Here is a 23,918-nt window from a genome sequence, read left to right on the forward strand (position 1 = left end):
AGGATCACAAAAGCAAATATATGATGATAATTTGAGATAAGTTTTGTGAAGGAAAAGTACAGGACATTTTGAGGGCATGTGGTAGAAGGATCTGCAAGAGTCTGCTCTTGAAAGTTTATGGTCATTGATATGCTGTGCACCTTCTATGCTGGCAACTGGTCTGTGTATCCCTTTGCAGAGTTTTACCTACTTAATTACTTTCTTGCTATCTGATTTTCAAAAAGTTGCTTTATCTCTCCAGGCTTCAATTTTCTCAACTATGAAATGAAATAGAAATACTGACTTGGTTGGTTTATTTCTGAGAACTAAATGAAGAAATAAATAGAACTGTGCTTGGCACATGTTAAATGCTCAATGAATATTAGTTGAAAGGAGGAGGAGGAAGGCATAATGGTAACATTGGTGATGACATCATTCTACCACTAGGACAGAGAAAGTGATTCAGAATTCTGTACCTTTGATATTCAGACTAGTACCTGTTATTTGGGGAGAGATATATAACCAGAGAATCAGAGAAAAGTCTTAAAATTGCTAAAACAAAATGTCCAAATATGCTAAAATAGTATATTTTTGGACTGTGTGCTAACATAATACAAAATTTTTAGCAAGAAGGGATAGGGAATTATTGAGCAGAAGTTAGATTCAAATTTTGGTCTGCACTTTTGTTGGTAAAGCAATGGTGATACTTAAGTTTGTAGATCACTGTCAAGGATTTGGAGAGGAGGACTTTCCTGTGAGAATGGACAGAAACATAGAAAGACAATCTTGAAAAAAACTAATTTAAGGTCCTATAACAGGTAGGAAAATAGCAAAATAAAAAGAGTGGGACTTATGTCAGCCAAACTTCCAGGCCTGGATTTGCCTCTCCAGGAAGTTCTGTGATGTAGCTAATCTTTATGAGCCTTAAAGCCATTTTTTTTTCTTTTGCAAAATAAGAGTGATACCTGCCATAAATAGTCAATACATTGTACATTTACATCAGGCAGACTTCATACCTCACTTACGAATGGTGAGTACTGATATGAAATAATATATATGAAAGTCTTCTTGAAATTGAAAATATTAAAATTATTATATATTGTCAGAATTCTGACTTTATATTTTTGAATCCAGGTCTCCTGCCTTACCAGAGTATTTATAATCCCCTAAAAGAAGAAGGTTGTTATATTTCTTATACTATCCTCAAGTAGGTAAACATTGCAGTATTTCCAAGCACTTATTTATTGACTAAGTGGTAGATCTGTTTTAGTTGAAGTGATCAGACTTATTTAGAGAGGCAAAGAGCACAGTACTGTTCATAGTGACAAACAAGGCTAGGTAGCTAAAGTAAACATACATATAGCTAAATGGGCAGACCTGTGGAACAAAGGTTTCAGTTTTGTTAATATGAGCAAAGTTTAAGGAGAAAAAACAAGTAGCTTGAATATTTGCAGAATCAAAAATCCATTGCCATTTGTTCATTGGATGAACATTTACTGAATATTAAAATGTCGTCAAGGTTTATCCTCTAGGAAATATCATCTAGTGGAGGAGAGAAATAAGCATGCCGTGTAATTTGATACAGAAGTGGAAGTATCTACAAAGGGCTAAGAGATAAAAGGAAATCCCTTAAGGAGGCCAGAAAGGGCTTGTCAGGAAGGTAAAAGCTGGAGGAGTGGAGGAAAGGACAGTGAAGATAACAGTGGGAGTGACATTCCGGGAGTTGTTAGTCCCTATTTACACGTGATGATCTGTTCTACAGAGCCTCAGATAGTTTTTTATTTTTTCAGTGGGTCAGGGTGGGGCATATTTGGGATAAATTGGGGACCCAAAAGTGCTAAGCATGTACTCTATCCTTCAGCTTCATCAGCAAGCCTCAGGATCTTGCTTAAAATAAGGAAAATGTTCCTCTGATGAGGTACATAAGTCAGATTCCAATTAAGGAATTTGTTCCTGAGTCCTCCGTTTGTGTACACCAGCCCTAGCTTATTCTTTAATATACATATTAAAGGTCAAATGTGAAACTGTAACTGAGAAAGTGTCATAGAGTTCTGAAAATGAATTCACTGTGGGAGTCTAAATAGAAAATAAAAATCAGTTAAGTTGCTTCTTTACTGAGAGTGTTTGAGTCAGCAGTAATTCTCAATATAGAATACATATTGGGCTTCATAAATTGGGCTGAGCCAAAATATTACAGCTGATAATATAGATCATATGGACTCCTATTTTGCAGAGTAAAATGTGTAAATCCATTCTCAACTCTGTGCTTCTCTGTGAATGTTGTGTAGGGTTATTTTGTTTGATTTGTATTATTTTTATTTAACTCTAATGTTAATCTAAATAATCTGAGAATATCAACTATACCATCAGACTATTTAATATATTCTTAAGGATATGAATAGAGCTTTTTAATCTAAAAAGAAATGTAAATTGTCAGTGCATGTATTATATTAAGGCTAAGGGAATCTTCAAAATATCCTCATTCTTAGAATGGAGCTAGTTTAAGGGGTACAAATGACTAAAGACCAAAATTTATTTCTGGCTTGCCAACCGTCTTTAATTCTTCAATAGTTTAATTTCACAGTTCCCTAGATCATAGTGTGAACTGCATTCTAGTTCCTTATCGTATCACTAGTATCTCTTCTGCTGTTTTTTAAATATATTTGCTCTCGTTTTCTTCTTATTCTTCCAGTAGCACTGGTCCTGTCCACACCCAATATAATGGCCTGCAGGGTTTGCAGTGGGGCAGTACTTCCTTTGCAGGTGATATGATGAACCCACTATCATTATGCTGTAATAATTATATTCCTTTCAATTCTTGTTCAATGCTGTCAAAGTTCTGTTTATCATCTGTGTAAAAGAACTGTAGCAAAACTACAAGGAAACCTTTCAGGTCAGAAGCTCCTTAAGAAACAGTGTCACTTAGATTCCCAGTCTATTTTCCCCAGATAGAATTCACTGTTACAAAATACAACATTGTGAAGAAAGAGTTCATGTGTAATAGATTTTTGCATCAAAGAAAATTATGGTTCATTTGTCTCTAATGAAAATGGAACCATTGTTAATTTCCATAGACTGACAAAAGCATTTTCTTGCAAATTAAACTGGTAGTAATTACAACTTATAAAATCCAAGAATAATCCTGAGTTGTTAAAAGTAGAGAAAAACTGAAAGTGTTAGTGTGACATTAGTAGCTTTGCTGATTATAATTTCTCATGCTTAGAAGGCAGGACAACTATGGTGGAAATGGACATCAGTGATGATTCAGTAAAGACCCACAGTCCAGTTTGCAGTGGTCCGTGGACCACATGGATATGCAGAAAACCCTATGCATTTCTTTTTATCATCACCACTTCCATCACTTGACCTCCTCGATTGCCAAAATGTAAAGAGAGGATATAGAGGATACACAAGTGTGTTCCTAAGAGGCCTGAGCTTGGCCCTATCTTCTTTGTTCGCACCTATTGGATAGAACACAGCCATTGGTACCAACCTGACTGTAAGCAAGGATGGGAAGAGTCATTATCTAGGTAAAAATGTAACAGTTTGTTGAACACATTGAATTATCTTAGGCACAGATGTTTATAACCTATAATGATAATTTTGTTAATATAATTGCCATTCCCTTTTGTTATTTAAAGTTAGAAGAAGAACAACAAAATCTTCCCCAAGAAATTTCAATAAAGAGATCAGTGTATATAGTAGTTAAAAGAAAGAACTGGAGTTATAGCAACTTTAGTTTTCTTTATGCTTTCTAGCCTTTGTTCTCTTGGAAGTCTTTTTCCTCATTCTTAAATTTCTTCATTGATTATTTGGAAATTAAGGTATTTAACAAGAAAAATACTATGATATAGAATGAATGAATATATAGTATAGGAAGTACTCAACAAATGGTTACATTTTTATGAACAACGATGACATAAAGAAAAGTAATATAATTTAACCTCTTTTAGTTCCTTCAAATTTTTAATAATTTCATTCAAATACTTTTTGGACAATAATCTCTTCAACTATATTGAGACAAAGTGTTCTGAAGACAAAAGGCAAAACATTGGTAAGTAAAAGAGAATCTTTTGTCATGGAATCAATGTAACTTTTTCTTTATGTGAGGGTAGCATTGATAGCTGCCCCGTCCACTGGAATGTGATAATGACAGGATGACTCATCAGACAAATCTGTTTCCAGCAGTTCTCTCATCTCATATGTACCATAGTGGAAGCCCAAGTTATTTAAGGAAAACACCTTGCTGAATATTTTTTTTTATTTTACTAGTACATAATTGCGTACATAATGCTTGCATTCCTTGTGTAGAGTTAGTTACAGGCACATAACAAATTCCCACCTCTCCTTCTACTATCTTTTATCCTCTTCAAATTTGAGAAAGATCTATTTTCCTACTTCCTATTACCTATCTTTTATTTTGTTCTTTATTATATTTTGTGTTTCTCATACAAGAGAAACTGTATTGTTTGTTCACATACAATATTTAAGCTTTTCTCTCTTTTATTTTTAACAATTGGAAGAATGCTCAGTGAGTGCCCACAAAAGATGCAAATTACGCTGTTTGGTATAGAATAATTTTTTTGTTATGGTTGAAAAGAACAAATGAGAATAAAATACCATCATTTGTTTATTTATTGTAAAGCATCTTTTAGGAAAACTTTCTCTGAAGAAATATGTTTACTGTTGATGGTAATGTTTCTGATTTTTGCATTGAAAACTATGCTGAAACTGTCAGTGGATTAATTTATTTATCATACACTCTGTATTCATATTTACTCAAGATCCAGCCACTTCCCATGCCCCTCCTGTGAGTCATGAGTCATGAGGTTTTAGAGGGACATCTAAATACAAGCCATAGGATAGATTTATCCTTATTATTTAGTACATTTCAAGCCAAACTCGAATAAATAGCACAGGAAATTATAAAAGCTGTTTTTGAAATATTGCAAAAAATTTAAAGAGAACTTCAAAAAGTGTAAGTAAAATTAAGTTTAAAAATATTGGGAAGAATAACAGCAGAATAGTCAAAACTAACAAGAAATGAACAAAAGGGGACAGCATGCAGAGATAAAAGGAGACGGGAGAAGCAGAGATACAGAGAACAGGAGAAGCAAAGAGACCCTGAAGTCAGGAATGAAGGGCCGATGTGGATCTAGTATATGTTGCCCAGGAGAGGATGTGTAAAGGGGCAAATGTAGTGTTTGAAGAAGTAAATGGCAAAGAAGTTTCTGGAATTGATAAAACACACCAAAACAGAGATGCAAGGAGAGTTATGATTCTCAGAGTTTTTTTTTTTTTTTTTTTTTTTTTTTTAATCTGAATACACACAGAACATGGTGAAAATCATAACGCCAAAGACAGTGTGGGAATTAGGAATGAAGTAATGTATATCTTATTATCTGGAGAAAAAATGATTCCTAATCTGGAGTTTTATTTGTAAAATATGAATACTACATGGAGGTACTTTCAGAAAAAACAAAACCTGAAAGAATGACTTTATCACCAGGAGCCCTTCACTTTAACAGTGTCTTCAAAAATGCCTCCTGGATAGAAAGGAGGTGATTCTAACTGGGGAATCTAAGTATTAAAGAAGCACAAAGTATTGTATCTGTGAGATAATCTAAATGTACATTTTATAAAACAAATAATGATTTTGTTATGAAAAATTAAAAACATGATATACTACATTAATATGTATTTGTTGGAAATTAAAGGTATTAAGTTTAGAATTTGCTAAGTTCATTATGCATATAGTTTCAAGGGTAATCACTATAAAAAGCCAAAAATATGAGAAGAAAATAAACATGATTTTTAAAAAAGTAGTTTTTTTAGAAAGTAAAATGGAAAATAAAAGAAATATAAAACAAATCTTGTGAGGTGGTGCATAACTGTCATTTTTTCACTCAGAAAGGTGAGGCAGGAGGATCATCAGTTCAAGGCTGATTTATATTATATAATAAGACTCTTAAAAAAAGAGAGCAAAGATAACTGAAAAAGCCAAAACCAGAATGTGTCTAGAAAGCCAAGTAAGTCATTTACTGTATTAAACACTAATGAAACTAATGTTATACAAAACTAGAGTCTCACATTATTATGATAAAATAAAAAGTATGTCAACAAATATTACACTGTGATTCTGTGGGTAGAGAATTCAAAACACATAAGTTATCCTTTAATATCAAAGAGTAAATAGTAATCAGATCTATCAAGAAAAAACAAGGAAATAATTTTTGTAAAAGTAAGATTAGGTTTTACCCAAAAGAGCAACTCACAACCAACCAGGTCTCGTTTATAAGCTTATAGCATATATATTACATATTATATATTTTCATGTTGTTTACGTAATACTTACTGTGGTTCTATGAGAGAAAAAATTCCTAAAATTCATTTGGAAACAGAAGAGACCAGAATAGCAAAAGCAACTCTGTACAAAAAAGGTACAGCACAAAGCATCACAATACCTGACTTGAAATTACAATATGAAGCTACTGTGATAAAACTGGCATGGGAAAAAAAAAAAAAACAACCAGACCTGAGAATCAATAGAACAAATTAGAAGATACAAGCACAACTACAAACACATTCTCTACTGTGTCTTTGACAAAGGGACCAAACATGTTCACTGGAAGAAAGATAACCTCTTCAGTGGTGCTAGAAAAACTGCCCTTCCACATTTTAAATACTAAAACTGGACCTATATCTATCACCATGCACTAAACTAAAATCAAAATGGGTCAAAGATCTAAATATTAAAACAAAACACTAAATCTTCTGGAAGACAAAGTAGGTAGAAATCTTGAAAATATAGAGGTAGGCAGAGAATTCATGAACAAAACCCAAACTGCACAGGAAGTACTTCAAAGAATCAACTGAAATCTCATCTTATTAAAAATCTTTTGCACAACAAAAAAAATATTCAAGAGAATGAAAAGACAATCCATAATATGGGAAAAATCTTAGTCAACTGTCCCTCAGACAAAGGACTTCTATCTAGAACATATAAAGATTTGAAAAACTTCAGGCATCCCAGATTCAAAGACCCAATCCAAAAGTGGGCATCTAAAATGAATACATATTTCTCAGGTGAAAAAATACAAATTACAAATAAATGTAGAAAAAAAATGTTCAACATCATGGTCATTTGAGAAATGCAAATTAAAACAACACTGAAACTGCATCTCACCCTAGAAAGAATGGCCAGTAACAAATGGTGTGGCTATGGGGAGAAGGGAATACTTCTCTATTGTCGTGGGAGTATAAACTAGTACAACCATTGTGAAACTCAGTGTGGACATTCTTTTTAAAAATAGGATTAGAGGTGCATTTGATCCAGCTATTCCCCTTCTGAGTATTTTCCCATAAGAATTAGAAACATCATACGACAATATGCAATATAGCTAAAATAATACTACTACTAATTTGTGTTTGTTCGGTGAAAAGAAAGAATGATGTGTGCTTACACTATTTAATTTTTCATGCCTATTATGGTTAATATTTAGAAGGTCCCCCAAGCCTCATGCAATCATAGAAGCAGCTAAATCTAGCATTTGTGATTGGTTTGTTGTCTAGCACTGAGATTGATGGCATGAGGGCTACAAACACCCAAAGGTGAACAACTGACATTATATGTATAGATGTGTTTCCCCTTTTTTGCCCTTTTTGGTCTTGTTGCTTGCAGCCGCCATAAACAGCTGTCCCTTATTCATGCCACCCTGTCTTGGAGCCAGCTAAATATGAATCAAAACCTCCAAAAACTGTAAGCTAAATAAACCTTTCCTTCCTTCATTTTGAGTGTCAGATATTTTGTCTCTACTGTGAGCCAGATTCTAGCACACTACCCTATAAATAGCAAAGAAAAGTCACCAAGGTAATACCTATATCTTGTAATCTGAGAAACTACTTTGAAGATGTATTAACCATTGTTAATCTCCTAGTACCTTGTTTTGAAATTATTGTTTTTCTTTTTAAAATAATTTTAAAAATAGAAAAATACTCTAAAATAGAAGAAATGTGTGAACACCAAAGTCTATTTGTATCAACACTATAAAATATTCACTTCGAAGTATATTTAATAAAAATGTACTGTATATTTTTAAGTATGCTTATACTATGATTAAAAAATAGCTTAAGTCAACATAAAGAAGTATAGCAGAAGTATAAACTTCTGGCTTTGGGGACAAATTACCCTGTTCAAGTAGTTTATCTCTGTTAAGAATAGGTATGCAAGCTTGGGCAAGAAATTTTACCTGTTTCTCTTTAGTCCTCTCTAAAATGAGGAATTAATGATGGTTTTAATAAAACTGCCTAAAATGATGTCTGACACATAATGTGTTCAACGTGTGTCTGTAAAAGTCCTGTATTAGTATTACAAGAATAAACCAAAATGCATTTGACCTGAGCACTAATCACAGTCCTGGAGTCATCTTACCTATATTCAGTAAACTGTGTTACGGCCAACCTCCAAAACAAATGTTAGCCAATTCACTGGGACCATTAGCGTATGACTCTTCTGAGTTTCCTTTTCACATTGAGAGGCCATAACATTTAGTGCTGACCATGGGGAAAGAGCATGAAACAAAGATAGAATGAAAAGTCTTATAGTTACTCATCTAACCCAACAGTGAAACACTGAGATACATGTCTGGCTCTATAGCAAGTACTTCGAAAATCATTTTGAAGACATAGGACACAAAAGAGAAAGAGAAAGCAAACATGCAATTAATGGGAACAGAGTCACCAAAATGTAATAGCAGCAGATTAATAAGACATACAACTCTCATTCAAGAAAGAAAGGGAAACTTCCATGAAGTGGGGGGGGGGACATATTTAGATGCCCACAAAGAAGTTATATACTCAATAACTATTTTCTAGGCAGAGAATCCAAAATTCACAGAAGAGGACAACCTAAATGAGGTTGTTTCCACAGACACTGAAAATTCCATGAAATAAACTCTTCAGGTAGCATTTATGTTTGGTTCCCTTTGTCTCTGCTTACCAGGAAAAATTTAGAATCTGAGCCAGATTCTAGCATGCTACCCTGTAAACATCTGCATCAACCTTCTTTTTTTTTTGTAAACATTAACAGAAAATCCCTAGCTAAATTTAAGTTGGGATTTTAAGGAAGAAACAATTCAAGAAAAAAATCATCAGCGTCTAGTTTTGTTCTCTGTCCAATAAGGAGTCTAAAAATACAAATCAGCCATAGTGTCACTATTAAATACTCAGAAAACACCCAAATTCACATTTATAGTAGCATTCCATCCTTAGTTTGTCTTGGAGTTTAATGTCCACATGTGCTTAAATTAATTAGTTACTAGACGATAGTAAGGTATCTGTTGCCTCCTTCTAAATGAGGCAATAAATAGATTGTAAGAAAAATAAAATACCAAAGCTAGTAGGGGAAAGGGTTGGGTTCTGGCTATAACCAGGCTACCTTAAAGGATAGCGCACCTCATCCAAGATCTTTCTCAAAAGACTAGCCATTGCCATTGGTACCTTCTCATTTCAAGATTTCTCATGATTCAAATACTTGAGATCGACTCTGTATAAAATATGACATACATAATTTTCTGCATTTCAAGTTTTTTCTCATTAAATGATGTATCTACAAGATCTTCACATATCAACTCTAGAAATTTTCTAGTATGAATCATTTAAATAGTACCCTAAGGGTGGGTATTTGTGTTACTCCTAATCATTTGCTCTTGAAACTAAATCTAGTGATGTTAGTGCTCATGGAATAAACTTTGAGCCCTAGTGTGCTTAGGAAAGGGATGTGTGACTGAGATAGCCATTGCATAGGACAGAATCAAGAAAAGCCTTTTCCATGCCAGACCCTTAAAACTATTCTGTGAAGCTCTCTAGTATTCGCCATACCTGCCAGACCCCTTTGGAAATCACGTATTGCAGATGGTATAGTTATAAGATGATGGAGGAATGCTCCACTACATCTAACTGTGCTTTAGGAGAGAAATAAACTGTCATTGTGTTAAGTCCCTGGGGTTTTGTGGTTATCACAGCATTGCTGTTGTTTCCAAATAGTACCAACTAATACACTTTATACATACATGATTGTTTTTAGGACAGGAATTCCCCAAAGTAGAATTTCAGCTTTTACTTTAACTTCCCTTTCTCACAGTCTCTAAGAGCAGGACCTCTGATTTATCCCTAGAACGTTTCATCTCATGCCTGGCTTCATATTCCATCCACACTACCCTTGTTTAGCAGCTCCTAATTGCCACCTGGTATTCACCTTGCCACAGATTTTGAGCTCTATTAGCTGTGCACATTGCTGCCAGACTAATCTTTTTATGTTTTAAAATTTATGCAGTCTTTCTCTGACCTTCCTAATACCCACCCCTAAAAAAAAAAAAAAAAAAAAAAAAAAAAAAAAAAAACCTTAAATTTGCCAGCATTAGACAGCAACAGCTCTAGGATTTTGACCTTGGAATTCAAACCTGTTCACACTAACATATTTAGAAGGTATAGAAGGTGGCTGCCCAGTTCAATGCCTAGAACAGAGTAGGTACTCAGTAAGTAGTGGGAACTATTACATTTTATAGCTCGTTCCTACAACAAAACAGTACTGTATTATAGCTGGGAGTCAGTAAATAACTTCTTGTCAGTAGACTCTAGTAAAGGAAATTCATAATTCACTAAGTTTTATGACCATAGGACTTTTAAATTGTTTTCTAACAGCTAAGCTTTAAGGTTTAATCTTTCTTAGAGTGTTGATTAATTAGAGATTTGTATGGCAAGTCTACAGAATCTAGTTCACATAATTCTCCCTTAAACATTGGAGGGAGCATTCCTTTGTGAGTAGGACGGATTATGCAATGGTCCATACAGCATCCAAGGATGATTGTACCACTTAAGGCAATATTACAAACAATGTATCACATTGAATATTCATATTGAGCATTTATACCTAAATGACACTGCTAACTGATAATCAAGTTGGAATAGCTGTTTTTAGCATATTTGAACAGTAACATTCAAAGAGATAATTATTTGCATGTTGTTATCTCATGAATTCAAAGTGAGCCCATATATAATCTAACTGTTTAAAAATGTTCATGACTTGAATTTGATGTTCCTTAAAGAGCTAGCTGCATTTCTATAATGTAAGAATTATGAAGTAGAATTTTATTCCTGTTGACTACATGCTTTCAATTTAAAAAAGAGACAAGTATTAAATAACCTTGATTATTTAACTGATTTAAATGAAGAATGTGTGTGAAATTATTCCGGAGGATATATGGAATTGCCTTGGAAACTTTGAAGAGATAAAAAAAAAACAAGAAATTAATCATGCTTAAACTGCAGGGGTTAAGAATATAAATCCATTCTAAATTTCTTTAAATTGTATCCCACTGTGAACAAAACTTACTAAGGATAAAAAGAAAATTAAGGACACAAGGAATGCAAAAATGCATATCATGCAATAGATTTTTTATTTTATATCTGCAAAAAGTATGAATTCAGGATATTCTTGATTTGGACAGGCTATGGTGGAGGTTCAGTAGAAGAGGAATTGAAAAATCTCTTCCTTTCTCATTAGTAATTTCACATTTATATAAGATTTACCAATCAACAACCTAGACACTCATTTAATCTAGTTATAAACTTTAATATAAAAATTAATGAGCACCACAAAATATTATTTGTATTAGACTTTGCTAAGAAAACCTCAAAATTTTTGTAGCTTCTTACAGTATCACTACTCCCGGCAACTTTAACTCCAGAGATTCCCTTGGTGCTGATCTTTTGCAGCAAGTATATGCAGATAGAGAGCTGACATGTTCTTTCACAATGTCTTTTAGAAATAGCAAGCTAGTCTTTGTGAAAGTCTGAATATTAAAGTATATTCTTTAATGAAAGCAAGTAAACTCAGTTTCTAAATGAAATATTCCAAGGAGAAAAGTGGACTACCTTGGTTTTAAGAGTAATTTTTTTTTTTTTTTTTTTTTGAGAGAGAGATGGCATCATTATGTAGTTCAGCTGGCCTTGAACTCACTATGTAGCCCTGGCTTGCCTCAGAGTTGCAGTAAGCCTCCTGCCTCAACCTGCTGAGGTCTGAGATTGCAAGCCTGCACCATGATCCCAGCTGGTAGTTAGTGTAAAAACAGACAGATAAACAAAGGCAGGAATGACGTTATTTGTTGTGATTATTAATAATTACTTCTTCAATGACAAAGATAGTTTCTATAGTTGTTCCTCAGTCCTTGACATCCACTCTTAGTTGTTTAACCACTTTTCTCTCCTTCCTTTCTTTTCTTTCTAATCACATTTATCACATATTCTTCTTTAAAGAGGGTTTCTTTCCTCTACTATTTAATCTAGTACCAGGGATGAGATCTTTTAAACAATGATACTTCAAATACAGGTTATTAAAGTAATTGTAATTTAAAATGTAGATAGACATCAAAAATTTAAACAAATTAGGTAGCTATAAATTAAAAAGTGACCCCTTTCCAATTACCCATCTCTAGAAAATATATGTCATACCAGTCCTGTTCATGTTACCAAAAATCATACACATCAAACAATAGAAACCAAGAACAGTGTAAAGTATCTTGTTTTTTAAGACTACACTTTTAATTATCCCCAGAGGCAAATTTGGAAATTACCTTGAGATGGGAGGGAGATGTTTTTGTTTGGTGATTTGGAACTAATGATTTTTAAAAATGTAGTTTAGTATATATGATAGGATCTTTTGATCTTTGATAATTAATGACAGCAATTCAAATGATATTTATGATAGTTCCCTCCCAGGCCTTGCTTCTTTTGGGATTCTTTACCTCTATAGGATAAATTGTATACGTTTGTTAGCATGGCTCTTTCTATTCATCCGCCCCCAGTGCATGGCTGTTTGTGACACCCTGTTGAACCCTATCAGGATGGAATGTGAAGCAGCAGTGGATCAATAGTCAACTAGTGTGTGAAAGTAAGCACGTCTCCTGATTTGTATCTATTTCTTGTTGAAAGTCAGTCATTAAGGATAGTTGAGTCCTAATATTTTAAAGGTAGGATTATATGAAGACATCTAAAAGTGATAGCTTTAAAAGGTGTGCAAATCATGAATCCATATTTCAGATTTATCTTGAGAGGGTGAGGATTGCAGTATGAAAGGAGTTTAGGTGAATTTGGAAGATTAGAGACCCTTTTTTTTTTTCAGCAATAAGGTATTATTAAAGGTGTGAAGAATATTAACTTCAAGACACAAATGAAATATTTTGTTAGAGGAGAACATGTGTACACTGAATATTACTTCTCTATATTTGGCTTCCAAGTTTGATACAAGGAGAAGAGGAAGGGCTTTCTTTTCATGTTTTGAGAGTTCATCAGAGCATAGAAGGGCAAAATCTGAAAAACTAGAATTATATCTTGGTGGGCTTCAGGTAATAAATATACTTTAGTCTTTTGATTAAAGTTAAAATAAGCATTAAAAAGATACTTAAGGCATAGATAAGGCAAAGGAATATTGTAGAAATAAAATCATAATCTGGCACACAAAAGTAATTCTGACATTTTGTCTTCAAGGCGTTGTGAACTGTACACCTTTGGGTGCAAGCAGAGTCTTTTATTTATCTTTTATAAGCCCCATCTCACCTGGAAAGGGTCTGCCACTGAGCAGTTATCTTTTTATGTAACTCTTTGCCAAGAATTCTTAGGGACTGGCCAAGAAAGCAGACCACTGATTATAGCTGGCTGTTTATTTTCTTATGGGTTGGACTTTTTTTTTTTTTTTTTGTAATTTTGGATAAATATATAGTGCTATAGGAAAAAATGACATATACAGCCTGAACTATCCATACAATCTACAAACAAGTTTAAAAAATCATAGCATCATACCACTTCAGTCTTCCAGACTCAAAATTTAAAACACAAAGAATTCACAACTTTTAAATTGTATTACCCATATTTTATAGAAATCTGAGTACTTCAATGCTTTCTTGTTTAATGGATGCAGAAGGCAAACTCATCTAAAAATAGGTTTATGGAGACAATGTTATTAACCTAAGAGGAAGGTATTTCTGGACTGCTGCAACCTACAAAGCCAGCGGGTCCTGAGAGGGGCAACAGGAGATTAAGAGAAAACTAGAGACATACTAAAACGAAAGCTGGGGCCTGGTGGAACCTAACCTTTCTGATGGAGAGGCACTGACAACCCAATCTTCATCTGTATTTATATGTGGTAAAAAGTGAGGGATGAGTGTGCAAGGTCTCGGTGTTTTGCTGAGAACACTGAAAACAAAACATCATCAGAACTATCTGTGCTTTGGTTAACAAACAGGAACCCCAGACCACACATCTGCTGGGCTGACTTTAGTCCCAAAAATTGTGGTTGAGCCACTACCCACAGTGGATTAGGAGGGTTTTAAAAAGTTATCACTAAAGCCATTTCAAGATCAACACACTGTTAATGAGACTTGAATCGTAATTCTGATAATTTTTTTGATGTATATGCTGGAGGAGTTTAATAAAAAATAGTTCTCATATGTAAAATTTTCCTGATTTACTTATACTAAATGCTTTGCAAACTAATGGAACTTTGGAGGCAAAAATATTGGTTTCATACTTTACATGGCACAATGGCCCACTTTTCTCTTTTAACCTGGCAAAGGTTTGTTTGAGAAATCAGTCCTTATCATCTCAAAAACTCACAGATCCTATATTTACTCTCCTTATCTGAAGAAATGTTATTTTAAATTACAACTTCATTTTAAATGACAAAGCCTAAAAGAACTAAATGGAAGAAAATAACTTTTATCAATTAAGCCAGTCTGTTTTCAATGTTAGTTGAGTACTAAATAAAGCAAAAACAGAAGAAAGCATTCTAAATTCAAATTTTACCTCACATTGTGTGTGTAGGGAGTGGGAGCACAATAAAAAGGAAATGAGATTGATGATAGGACTTGAAATATTGGTATCAGTGTTTCAACAAATGAAAGCATTTAACGTAAAAAGTCAGTTCACATCCCAAGATCACCAGGAAATGAAACTCAAATGAAGACAAATAAGCAAAACATGAGAAATAACATAGTATCTTTAACTCAAAAAAGAATGAAGTAAATATTGATGTAATTGACTACTACTAATAAAAAAATGAGAAATATTTAAATGAAATAAGATAGTCCAGAAAGAGATTACTAATTCAGAACTAAAAATCAAACTTTCAAGTAGCTTCTAACTTTAAAAGAAATTCCAGAATAGAATCAATGATATGGTAGTTAATAGCACAGTGGGTTTCTTTGGTTTGTTTTACATTTTTCCCCACATTTTGTATGTTGTGGTTTTATTTTTTATTAAAGTAATGTTCTAAACTACATTTAAGAAAGTGTGTTTTAAACTGGGACTATCAGCTGTATTAAATTTATTAATTACATTTATTTGAGTACCTAATGTTAAAATTAACATCAACAATAGCAGATGATTTCAAACAAGTAAAAAAAATATTTGCTGATATAGTATCAGTGTGTGGTTCTCATACTGAGTAGTGATTGCTTGCATTCTAAATGTAAATGTCATTTATCTTCTCTACATTTTCGTTGATGTGAAGGTTTTGTGAGTGGTTTGATAACTCAATCTTAGAATTTAGTAGTTGCTCATTCAACTTGATTCCACTTAATTATAATAAATGAAATTACTATCTGTACATATATATATATATACATACATATATATATATATATATATATATATATGTTCTACGTAACCATATTCCTAAAAGTTCATTAATCTGAATATTAAAAGACAAGGACTGTGTGATGTAATCAACTTCATATAAAAAATTCACAGACATTATAGCTGTTAAACAGGGAAAACAATAATATGGGTAAGTAAAAATAACATAATTAGTACCTGAGGTAATTAGAATGGGGCTTATTTAAATTATGAGTTTGTTATTATTGCTCTCTGTCCTATCTTGGCAAGATTAACATTTTTCAAGTTGAGTTGCAGATCATAGGTTTGAACTATCAAAGATAGTACAAATAGAAAATTTTTAGTTATGTGCTCAATGTAATTTGGCTTATTTTGAGAGACAAAAGAGCTAAATGGTCAAAGATTTTACCACTGAAATATACATCAGCAAACTTACAAGTATTCACTTGAGCTAGCACACTGTTAACAGGATGGCAAACATAGAAAGCATGGTACTTACAAGAGGAAAGTCCTAACTTTGTTTATTACCTATGTGTGATTTTAGGCAAATCACTCCACTTTCTGAGATAATCCCTTGTGTCTATATATGTAAAATAAAGATCATTTAACAGATTTCATATTTGTTATATATTTATTACATATTTGTAATAAACACAGTATGGAGCCAGGCATGGTATTATATACCTATAATACTAGCACTCTGGGAGGCTGTGGCAGGAGGATCGCAAATTTAAGCCCAGCCTGGATGAACTGGTGAGAGTCTATCTTAAGATGAAAAATAGTGAAAGTCTGTGAATATACCTTAGTGTAAAGTCCCTGAGTCCAGCCTCCAGTATAGCAAAACAAACAAATAATAACAAGAAAAATCCCAAGTGTTTCAAGTACACTGCATACCGTCTGGTACACAACGGGACTAACAAACTAATTCATAACATAGTTTTGTTAATTTAAGTTGCAATGGCTTAGCATTTGTTCTAATCTAAGGTAATGTCATGATAAGTTTTATGAATTATATAAACTAGTGAGGGCTATGTATTAAAAAAAAATCCCCCAATGATTTTAGTTCCCTCTTGACTATATTAAAGTTATTATATGATATTTTATAAAATTTTTACATTTTCATTTAGATGACTTGGTTGATATTCTATGTCATATATTGTCCTTCAAAGTAATTGCAGTTTAAAAAGCATGTGTATTTCAATGTTATCTATCTTTCTCTTTCCTTCTTAATGGAAGTTCCATCTGGATCTTGTTGACACATTACAGAGAGAATAGACAGAGTGTTTTTAAGAACTTATTCTTCAAAACAGCAAATCAATTAGGGCAAAGTAAATGGTGTTCTTAGTGTTAAAGGTATCTTAAGTTTACTTAGGAAAGATTGATTCGTGATTTCTAACCCACATTTTACTTGCAAATGTGAAGCCGCAGCCCAAACAATCTGCCCTGGTGTTCTAAAGAGTCAGCTATCCTTAGGAAAAGCTGTGACATCCTACCTGGTGGTGTGCACCACTCAAGTTGACAAGACTCGTGTTCAGTGTGGATGTGTAGCTTTTCAAGGACACATGGCTATGTGTCAATGGTATGGTCCCCAGCACACAGTATTATCTGGGAGGTTGTGAAATCTTTAAGAAGTAGAGGACAGGCAGAGGTCTTCTAGTCATTGCGAGCATCTCTGATAGAAATAATTGGTTGGGACTCCATACCCTTCCTCTTCCAATCTCTGTTTCACTCTCATTGTGAGGTAAAGGAGCACCTCTGCCTCCCACACCTAGTGTGATGTGGTGCTCAATGAAACCAACCAGCAGTGGGCTAAAATTGCTAAAAATTTGGGTCAAAATTCTTTTAAAGTTGCTTATCTCCGTTGTCTTGTTGCAATAAGGGAAAACTGTGACTATATAGAAGGTGATATAGTATAATCCTTCCATAGTTTTGAAGGCTATCTTTCTTACCTTGGAACTTTATAATTAGGTAAAGTACCCACCTAGTAAGAGAACAAAGATAATTCTAATGCTGTGAGTATTTGAAAAGTTTTTCTCCTCTATACTTTCAATTTAAAACTTTCGTAAGATTGTATACAATGAAGTTTACCCAAGAAGGGGAAGAGAATCCATGAAGTCAACTCAGAAAAGTAAGGAAGAGGTAGTACTGAAAAGTTCCAAAGTGACATAAGAACAAATTGCCTGGGAAGCAATTGAGATAAAGATGCATTTCAGAAGCTTGTAGAAGCTTCTGGAATTCAGAGAAACCATGACTTGACATGATGAGTCATGTAAATCAGGGTCTGTCAATAACGCAAAGTGTGGCAATAAGGCTAAGTAATGTAAGAAAAAGACAAAGGCAGTAGAAATCCTGAGAAAGCTTGGGAAAGGCTTTATTGTATATCATGTACTATAGCACAAATATAAAATAAATTTTGATGCACTTTTCAGTGAATAGTTTGTGAGAGAAATCAATTTATTTGACCTTAATGCAAGAAACATCTTTCCCTGAGTGCACCCAGACTCATGATATTAAATCTGCAGAGAAAAAAGTATATATGTAGTTAACACATTACCTCAGCAATATTTACAGAGCAATTCCAATGCAAAAGCCATTTATCGATTTTCAACTTTTAGATATAGCCTCTATCAAAATACAAAAGGTATTGTTGTGATTCATAACAAAAATACCAGCAATTCAGAAAATATGGACAAAAGTGAGGAAGCAGAAGGAAGAACAGTAGCTGACAGAAGAGTGGCTAATACTGACACCGAAGAAGCCTGGAGCTGAGGAAACCTGTTAAAGCTGGTGATGTAAGACACAGATTTTTAAAGTAATACTTTCAGTATCACCTACAAGTGATAGAAAGGCTAACAAATGCTGTAAATATCAAACATACAAGATCATGGAAACAACAAGAAATATTTAAATCTTTGTCTTTCATGTAAGAAATAGATCATAAAATCGATACATAAAGAATTAGAACTGTACTCAGGTAGTGGTTCACTGATATCTTAGAAAGGAAAATAGAAAGAGACAAGTTCCAGACAATGCAGGAGTTAAAGAATGATATGGACTGGCAGAGTCTAAACTTTTACATGCAATTTTCATTTTAATACAAATAACTTTTATTTGTATGTATTACTTCGTAAGACTAATAGTAAATTTTAAAATCCCCTAAGTTTGTGAAAGCAACATGCCATTTTTATAACAAGCCATCATCTTTTGCTTAGTACTGCCTGTGTTTTGTCTTTGCCACAGTTAGCTTTTTACAGGTAAGTACTGGATTTCTTAAGATTTGCTTAACGAATTGAAACGAAAGTTGTTCAGTTACGATGAACGCATCTTGATTGACTGAACCTCTACATCAACGTTTTTAAACAGGGAATGCAAAATTATGGGGTATATAAGTCTGTTCATTTATCATTAATGTAGCATTTGCTGAGCAACTACTGTTTTCAGATCTTAATTTCAGGCTGTCCTAAGGTATAAACCCAAGATATATAATGCTTTCAACTTGATAAATGTACAGAAGAAGTTTATTATTTGATCAGTGTTTTCTGAATGTCATTTTGAGCCAAACCTGCTTTTAGGGCCAAGAGATGATTAATATAGTTACAATATGTCTTAGTTAACATTTTGTCACTGGGACAAAATATCCAGTACCCACTATTTAAAGGAGGGAACGTTTATAATGGGTCACATTATCAGTGGGTCCATATCCAGGTCAGCTGACTCCAAGACACAAGAGGCAAATGACATACTGGAGGGGTCTGGTGGAAGACAGCTGCTTCTCCCATGGCAGGAAAAAAACAGAGAAAAAAAAGAAAAGCCATGGGAGGAGATATATACTTTCAGGTCATGTGACCAGATAGTCAGCCCCTATCACCATAGCAAGTCAGCTACCGTGCTCCCATCACCTGCCAAAACCTCTGAACTCATGAGATTTTTGAGGTACTTTATAAATCTAAATCATACCACTCTAATAGTTTTGATTTAAGTTTACTAGTTTCCAAAGAATGAGCTACCTTTGGTGTACTATTTAGTGATTATAATACAATAAATCTCTAAGTATCTGTAGAAAGAAGACATATATAGAACAGTCAGACATCATCAAAAGTTCAGACCCTAAGAAAGAATCCTTGAAACACAGAAAAGACTGCATCTCAGTAGAAGAAATAATAAACAAGAAAAATAGGTCACATAATCAAAATCTCTAAAGCTTCAGCATGATAAATGAGAAGAAACTCCTTGTGCCTATTCATAGCACTGAAATAATATTCATTTGTGGCTGTGACCTGTATGCGAATCAACACAAGAGCCTTCATCTTTGGGTTTTAAAACCTTATAAAGAATTCACCTAATTTTGGCTACTTTTAATGTCTTAGAAATCTAAATCTGAGTGTTTTATTTACGAATTTGCAGCAGTTTAAGTATTGAAGAGTGGATATTGCAGGAATGATTGGAGAAGGCAATGATTAGACTGGTCTGTGATAATTTTGGGGTCGAACGCAAACTGGGAATATATTCATGAATAGTTTTTCTTTAAATATACACAGTTTTATATGCTGTCATCTCCCTTTCCAAGAGCCTCCAAATATAAAATCTTACTTCCCCTATCCAACCTCTGCACCTGGAACATGGAAACAGATGGAAGAATCCAAAATCTCATTTAAAACTGCCTTTGAATGTATCATGAACTCCTGTGTTGAAGTTTTATGAATTAAAAAGTGTCAATGGTTCCGCCACCTTGTGGCCTTTAAAGTAATTGCAAAACATAAAGAATCAAAGCCCCTGTTTCCTTAATGGTTTCACTGGGGCTAATACACATTTGTTTTAATGGGTAAACACTTATTTAAAGGAATGCACTGTTCCAAGGATCATGAGAATACATTTAGGGCTTTACTTTTCAAAATATATGTCATTTGCTATGGTTATTTAGCCTGTGACAAAATACTTTGTTCCAAATTGTAATTTTAAGAATCATGGAATCTTGTAACTAGAGGAGACCTCAAAGCTAATATTTGAATCTTTTTTATTACCTTCCTAAAAGCAAGGGACCTGCAGTATCAGTTTAAATATCTATTTGGCAGCCAATTTAATTTCCTAAGGCTGGCTATACCTACTAGCTTTGACAGTGTTGTTACAAATTCAACTGTTTCCTGCATACAGCTCATATTTTGTCTATATATGCCACAAAACTTATGATGAAATTTTTTAAACAACATTTTCCAGATTTATTAGACCAGTAATGAGTACATAATAGTCAATAAATAATAAAGAACAATTTTCCCATAACTGATTTTCCAAGATTCAGTTAATAAATTATTAGAACTGAAAGGAAATTGTATTCTCTGTGACAAATGTTTAATGCTTTCACTGTCTAATCTAGTATTCTAGTTTTACACAGTTACATTTTCTTCCTTTTTAAAATAATTTTTTTTGTCTTTTTTTTTTTTTATTGGTACCAGGGATCGAACTCACGACTGCCTGCTTGCAAGGCAGGCGCTTATGCCGCTGAGCTAAATCCCCAGCCCCTTAGAATAATTTTTGAATGCTTCCTATGTTAGTTGCTAACAATGCAAAATTTAAAAAGACACAATAGATACTCAAAGTGTTTTCACTTACAAAGAAATAATTTGAATATAAAAATGTAATCTGCTTGATGGCATTATACCAACAAGGCAGAAGAAGCCCAATGAAAATATCTTGGGCTTCTAACATAGTTATTGTCTGTGAGTGTATAACCAGTTTACACAAACTTAGTGGCTTAAAACCACGTAAGTTTCTAATTTCATAGTTTCCATTAATGAAGTCCACATGCAGCTTAGCAGGAGTCTCTGCTTCAGAGGACAGTACACAGTCATTCAGGGCTGCTCAGCTGCGTAAGGATCGACTTCAGGCTTCCATAAATTTTTAGGAGTATTTGTTTCCTGCGTTTGTACATTTGAAGTCCTCAGCATCTTACTGGCTATCGGCTGGGGTTGCCTCAATTACTAGGATATTGTCCTGCTTGCTGCTATGAAGTTTATCATAGGTAATTTGTAATTTTACTTTTTCAAGGCCAAGAAAAAGACTATTTCCTGTCTTCTGACACAAATTCTTACATAAAATAATTGTGGGATAATATCCCATTGTCTTTATCACTCATTGTGACCTCAGAGAGTGACATCCCATCATTGTTACCTTGTCCTATTGCCTGCCCCGGTGGGTTCCACTTTAACCCAAGGGGAAAGTATAGAATAAAACTATGGCCACAAAGCATGGAAATACTAAGGGTTATCTTAATTGGAATCTGTTAGAGCTAGAGACAATCTACTTGGAAAATTGAGGCAGGGGGCTTCTCAGGGGAGTGGATACTGGGAAGAGATGTGATATTTTCCATATAGACAAAAGGAAAATAACTAAAAGAATAGCTTTGCTGAAACATAGGAGACTGAAAAGCAGATTGTGCTACTATCTCTGGCCCAGAGCACAAAGGGCATTGTTTTGTGAATAAATGAGTACTATAAAAAAAAGAAGCTTTGTTTCCATTTTTCCTCCTCTTATTACTTGTCCTTTCTTTCTTTCCCTCATCCTTTTCCCCTCCCCATTTGAACTTTTTGTAAACGAAGAGGGGAAGAAGCGCTCAAAGGAGGGGAGGGGCATAAAAATGAACAAAGCAAGATATGCCATGTACAGTTACAAATTCCCTAGGATGAATATTTATCACTACATATATATCTAAAATGTACCAATAAAATAGAGATTAAAAATCAAAAGCAATGAAGACGATGGGTGAATACCGGGCCAGAAGACTATGGTCAGAGTTCCCTGGGGTAAGCGCTCCCAATGCCAGTGGTGTGGAGGGCGGGTGGAAGGAAGGCAGGAGGAGAGGAAGGGAAATCAGAGGCAGTCTGCACTCCTGGTGTCATACGGCAGGCAGAACTCAGACATAGGTTAGCATCTGGATATGCAAATTATTTAGAAGTCATCATATATGATAAAGGTTTTGTAAATTAGTGCTAGGAAGAGAGACGGTGGGGGTTTTCATGTCTACTTTTAAAGCAAAAAAATGTCCTTGGAGTTAAAATGAATTGTTTTAAATTTTTGATGGCACTGCTACTAAGGAAGAGTGAGATTTCTATAAATGCGCTAAATCTTTTATACAAAGTCAGTTTGGTCTTTAAAAACAAGTTAGTTATGATACTCACAGTCTAAACAATGAATTTTCTCATCTCTAGCAATTGCAGAACCTGCAATAGAAAACTGATTCCTACTTTGAATGAGCAGAGAAGGACCAGAAGCCTCAAAAGGCTTTATGATTTAATATCTTGAGAGGAGGCTCTTGATTACTTTCTGTTTCAGTCCAATTTGAAATGATAGCATAATCTTGGATAATTTTGTCCTCAGCCATAAGTAGATACTGCATGTTGGAACTGGATTGAGGAGGCAGCTGGGAAAGTGCTCCCATTAGCACAGAGCGGCCTGATACGTAACAGACCATCTCTTAGCAAATGTTAGTTTGATGATAGCTGCCAGGTTTTACCTACATCTAAATACTGAGAAAAGTCTAGTTTGAGAGTGGAGAACTAGCACTACTTGAGAATTTTCATAGTGACATTGTACCATAGTAGGTCGGGTTAAACTATTGCAGGCAGAAAAGCTGTTCTGCTTCATGTTAGTGCTGCTTCTAACCCTTAGAGCAAGATATCTCTTGTTTTTGCACCAGGTCATCATTGATTTTTCTTTTCCTAATCGTTCGTGATTTTCCTCTATAGAATGAGCTCTCTCCCAAAGAGGGCAATTCTGATATGGCTGTAAGTCACCATGCATGCCTCGTGCTCCAGAGGTTGAAGGAACCTGAGGAGCTGAGATGTGACCTTTCTTCCGCAAATTTTCCATTTTCAGATGCAGATAGATCTTCTACATTCTGTTGACTTTAATCATTTCAGCAGCTGCCTTTTTCAAATCTGTCTTTTTTTTTCTTTTTTCTTTTCTATCCTGCAAGCTTCTGATAATGTAGATTTCTGATTAAGTCAGAATGGGTTGTTTATAACCAAAGAAAATGATACACTGTGTATTTGATTTTTAGAAGGGGGAAAAAAAGTTTATTGAGCTTCTACCAGCTGTCACTCTGTTGATGTTTTACATAATTTATCATCACTACCTTATTATGAAATACAAATTTATGTTCATGTTAATGGGCTAATTTACATTAAGACATCTTCTGATATTAAATAATTTTCATTTCTGGAATGAAATCAACTTGGCCATGATGAACTTAAATGAAATGCAGATATATGTATTTA

At 34.0% G+C, this 23,918-nt stretch overlaps 1 protein-coding gene across 18 annotated transcripts in view; it reads left to right on the top strand.

The window, feature by feature from the left end:
• Positions 1-23,918, top strand: part of Dlg2 (discs large MAGUK scaffold protein 2) — a 1,893,126-nt gene that overhangs the window by 1,073,425 nt on the left and 795,783 nt on the right. The gene's annotated exons all lie outside the window — the stretch shown is intronic.

The sequence above is a fragment of the Cavia porcellus genome, unplaced genomic scaffold (assembly GCF_034190915.1).
Source record: "Cavia porcellus strain 051 isolate PalLab524CR breed Dunkin Hartley unplaced genomic scaffold, mCavPor4.1 scaffold_9, whole genome shotgun sequence".
Taxonomy (NCBI): domain Eukaryota; kingdom Metazoa; phylum Chordata; class Mammalia; order Rodentia; family Caviidae; genus Cavia; species Cavia porcellus.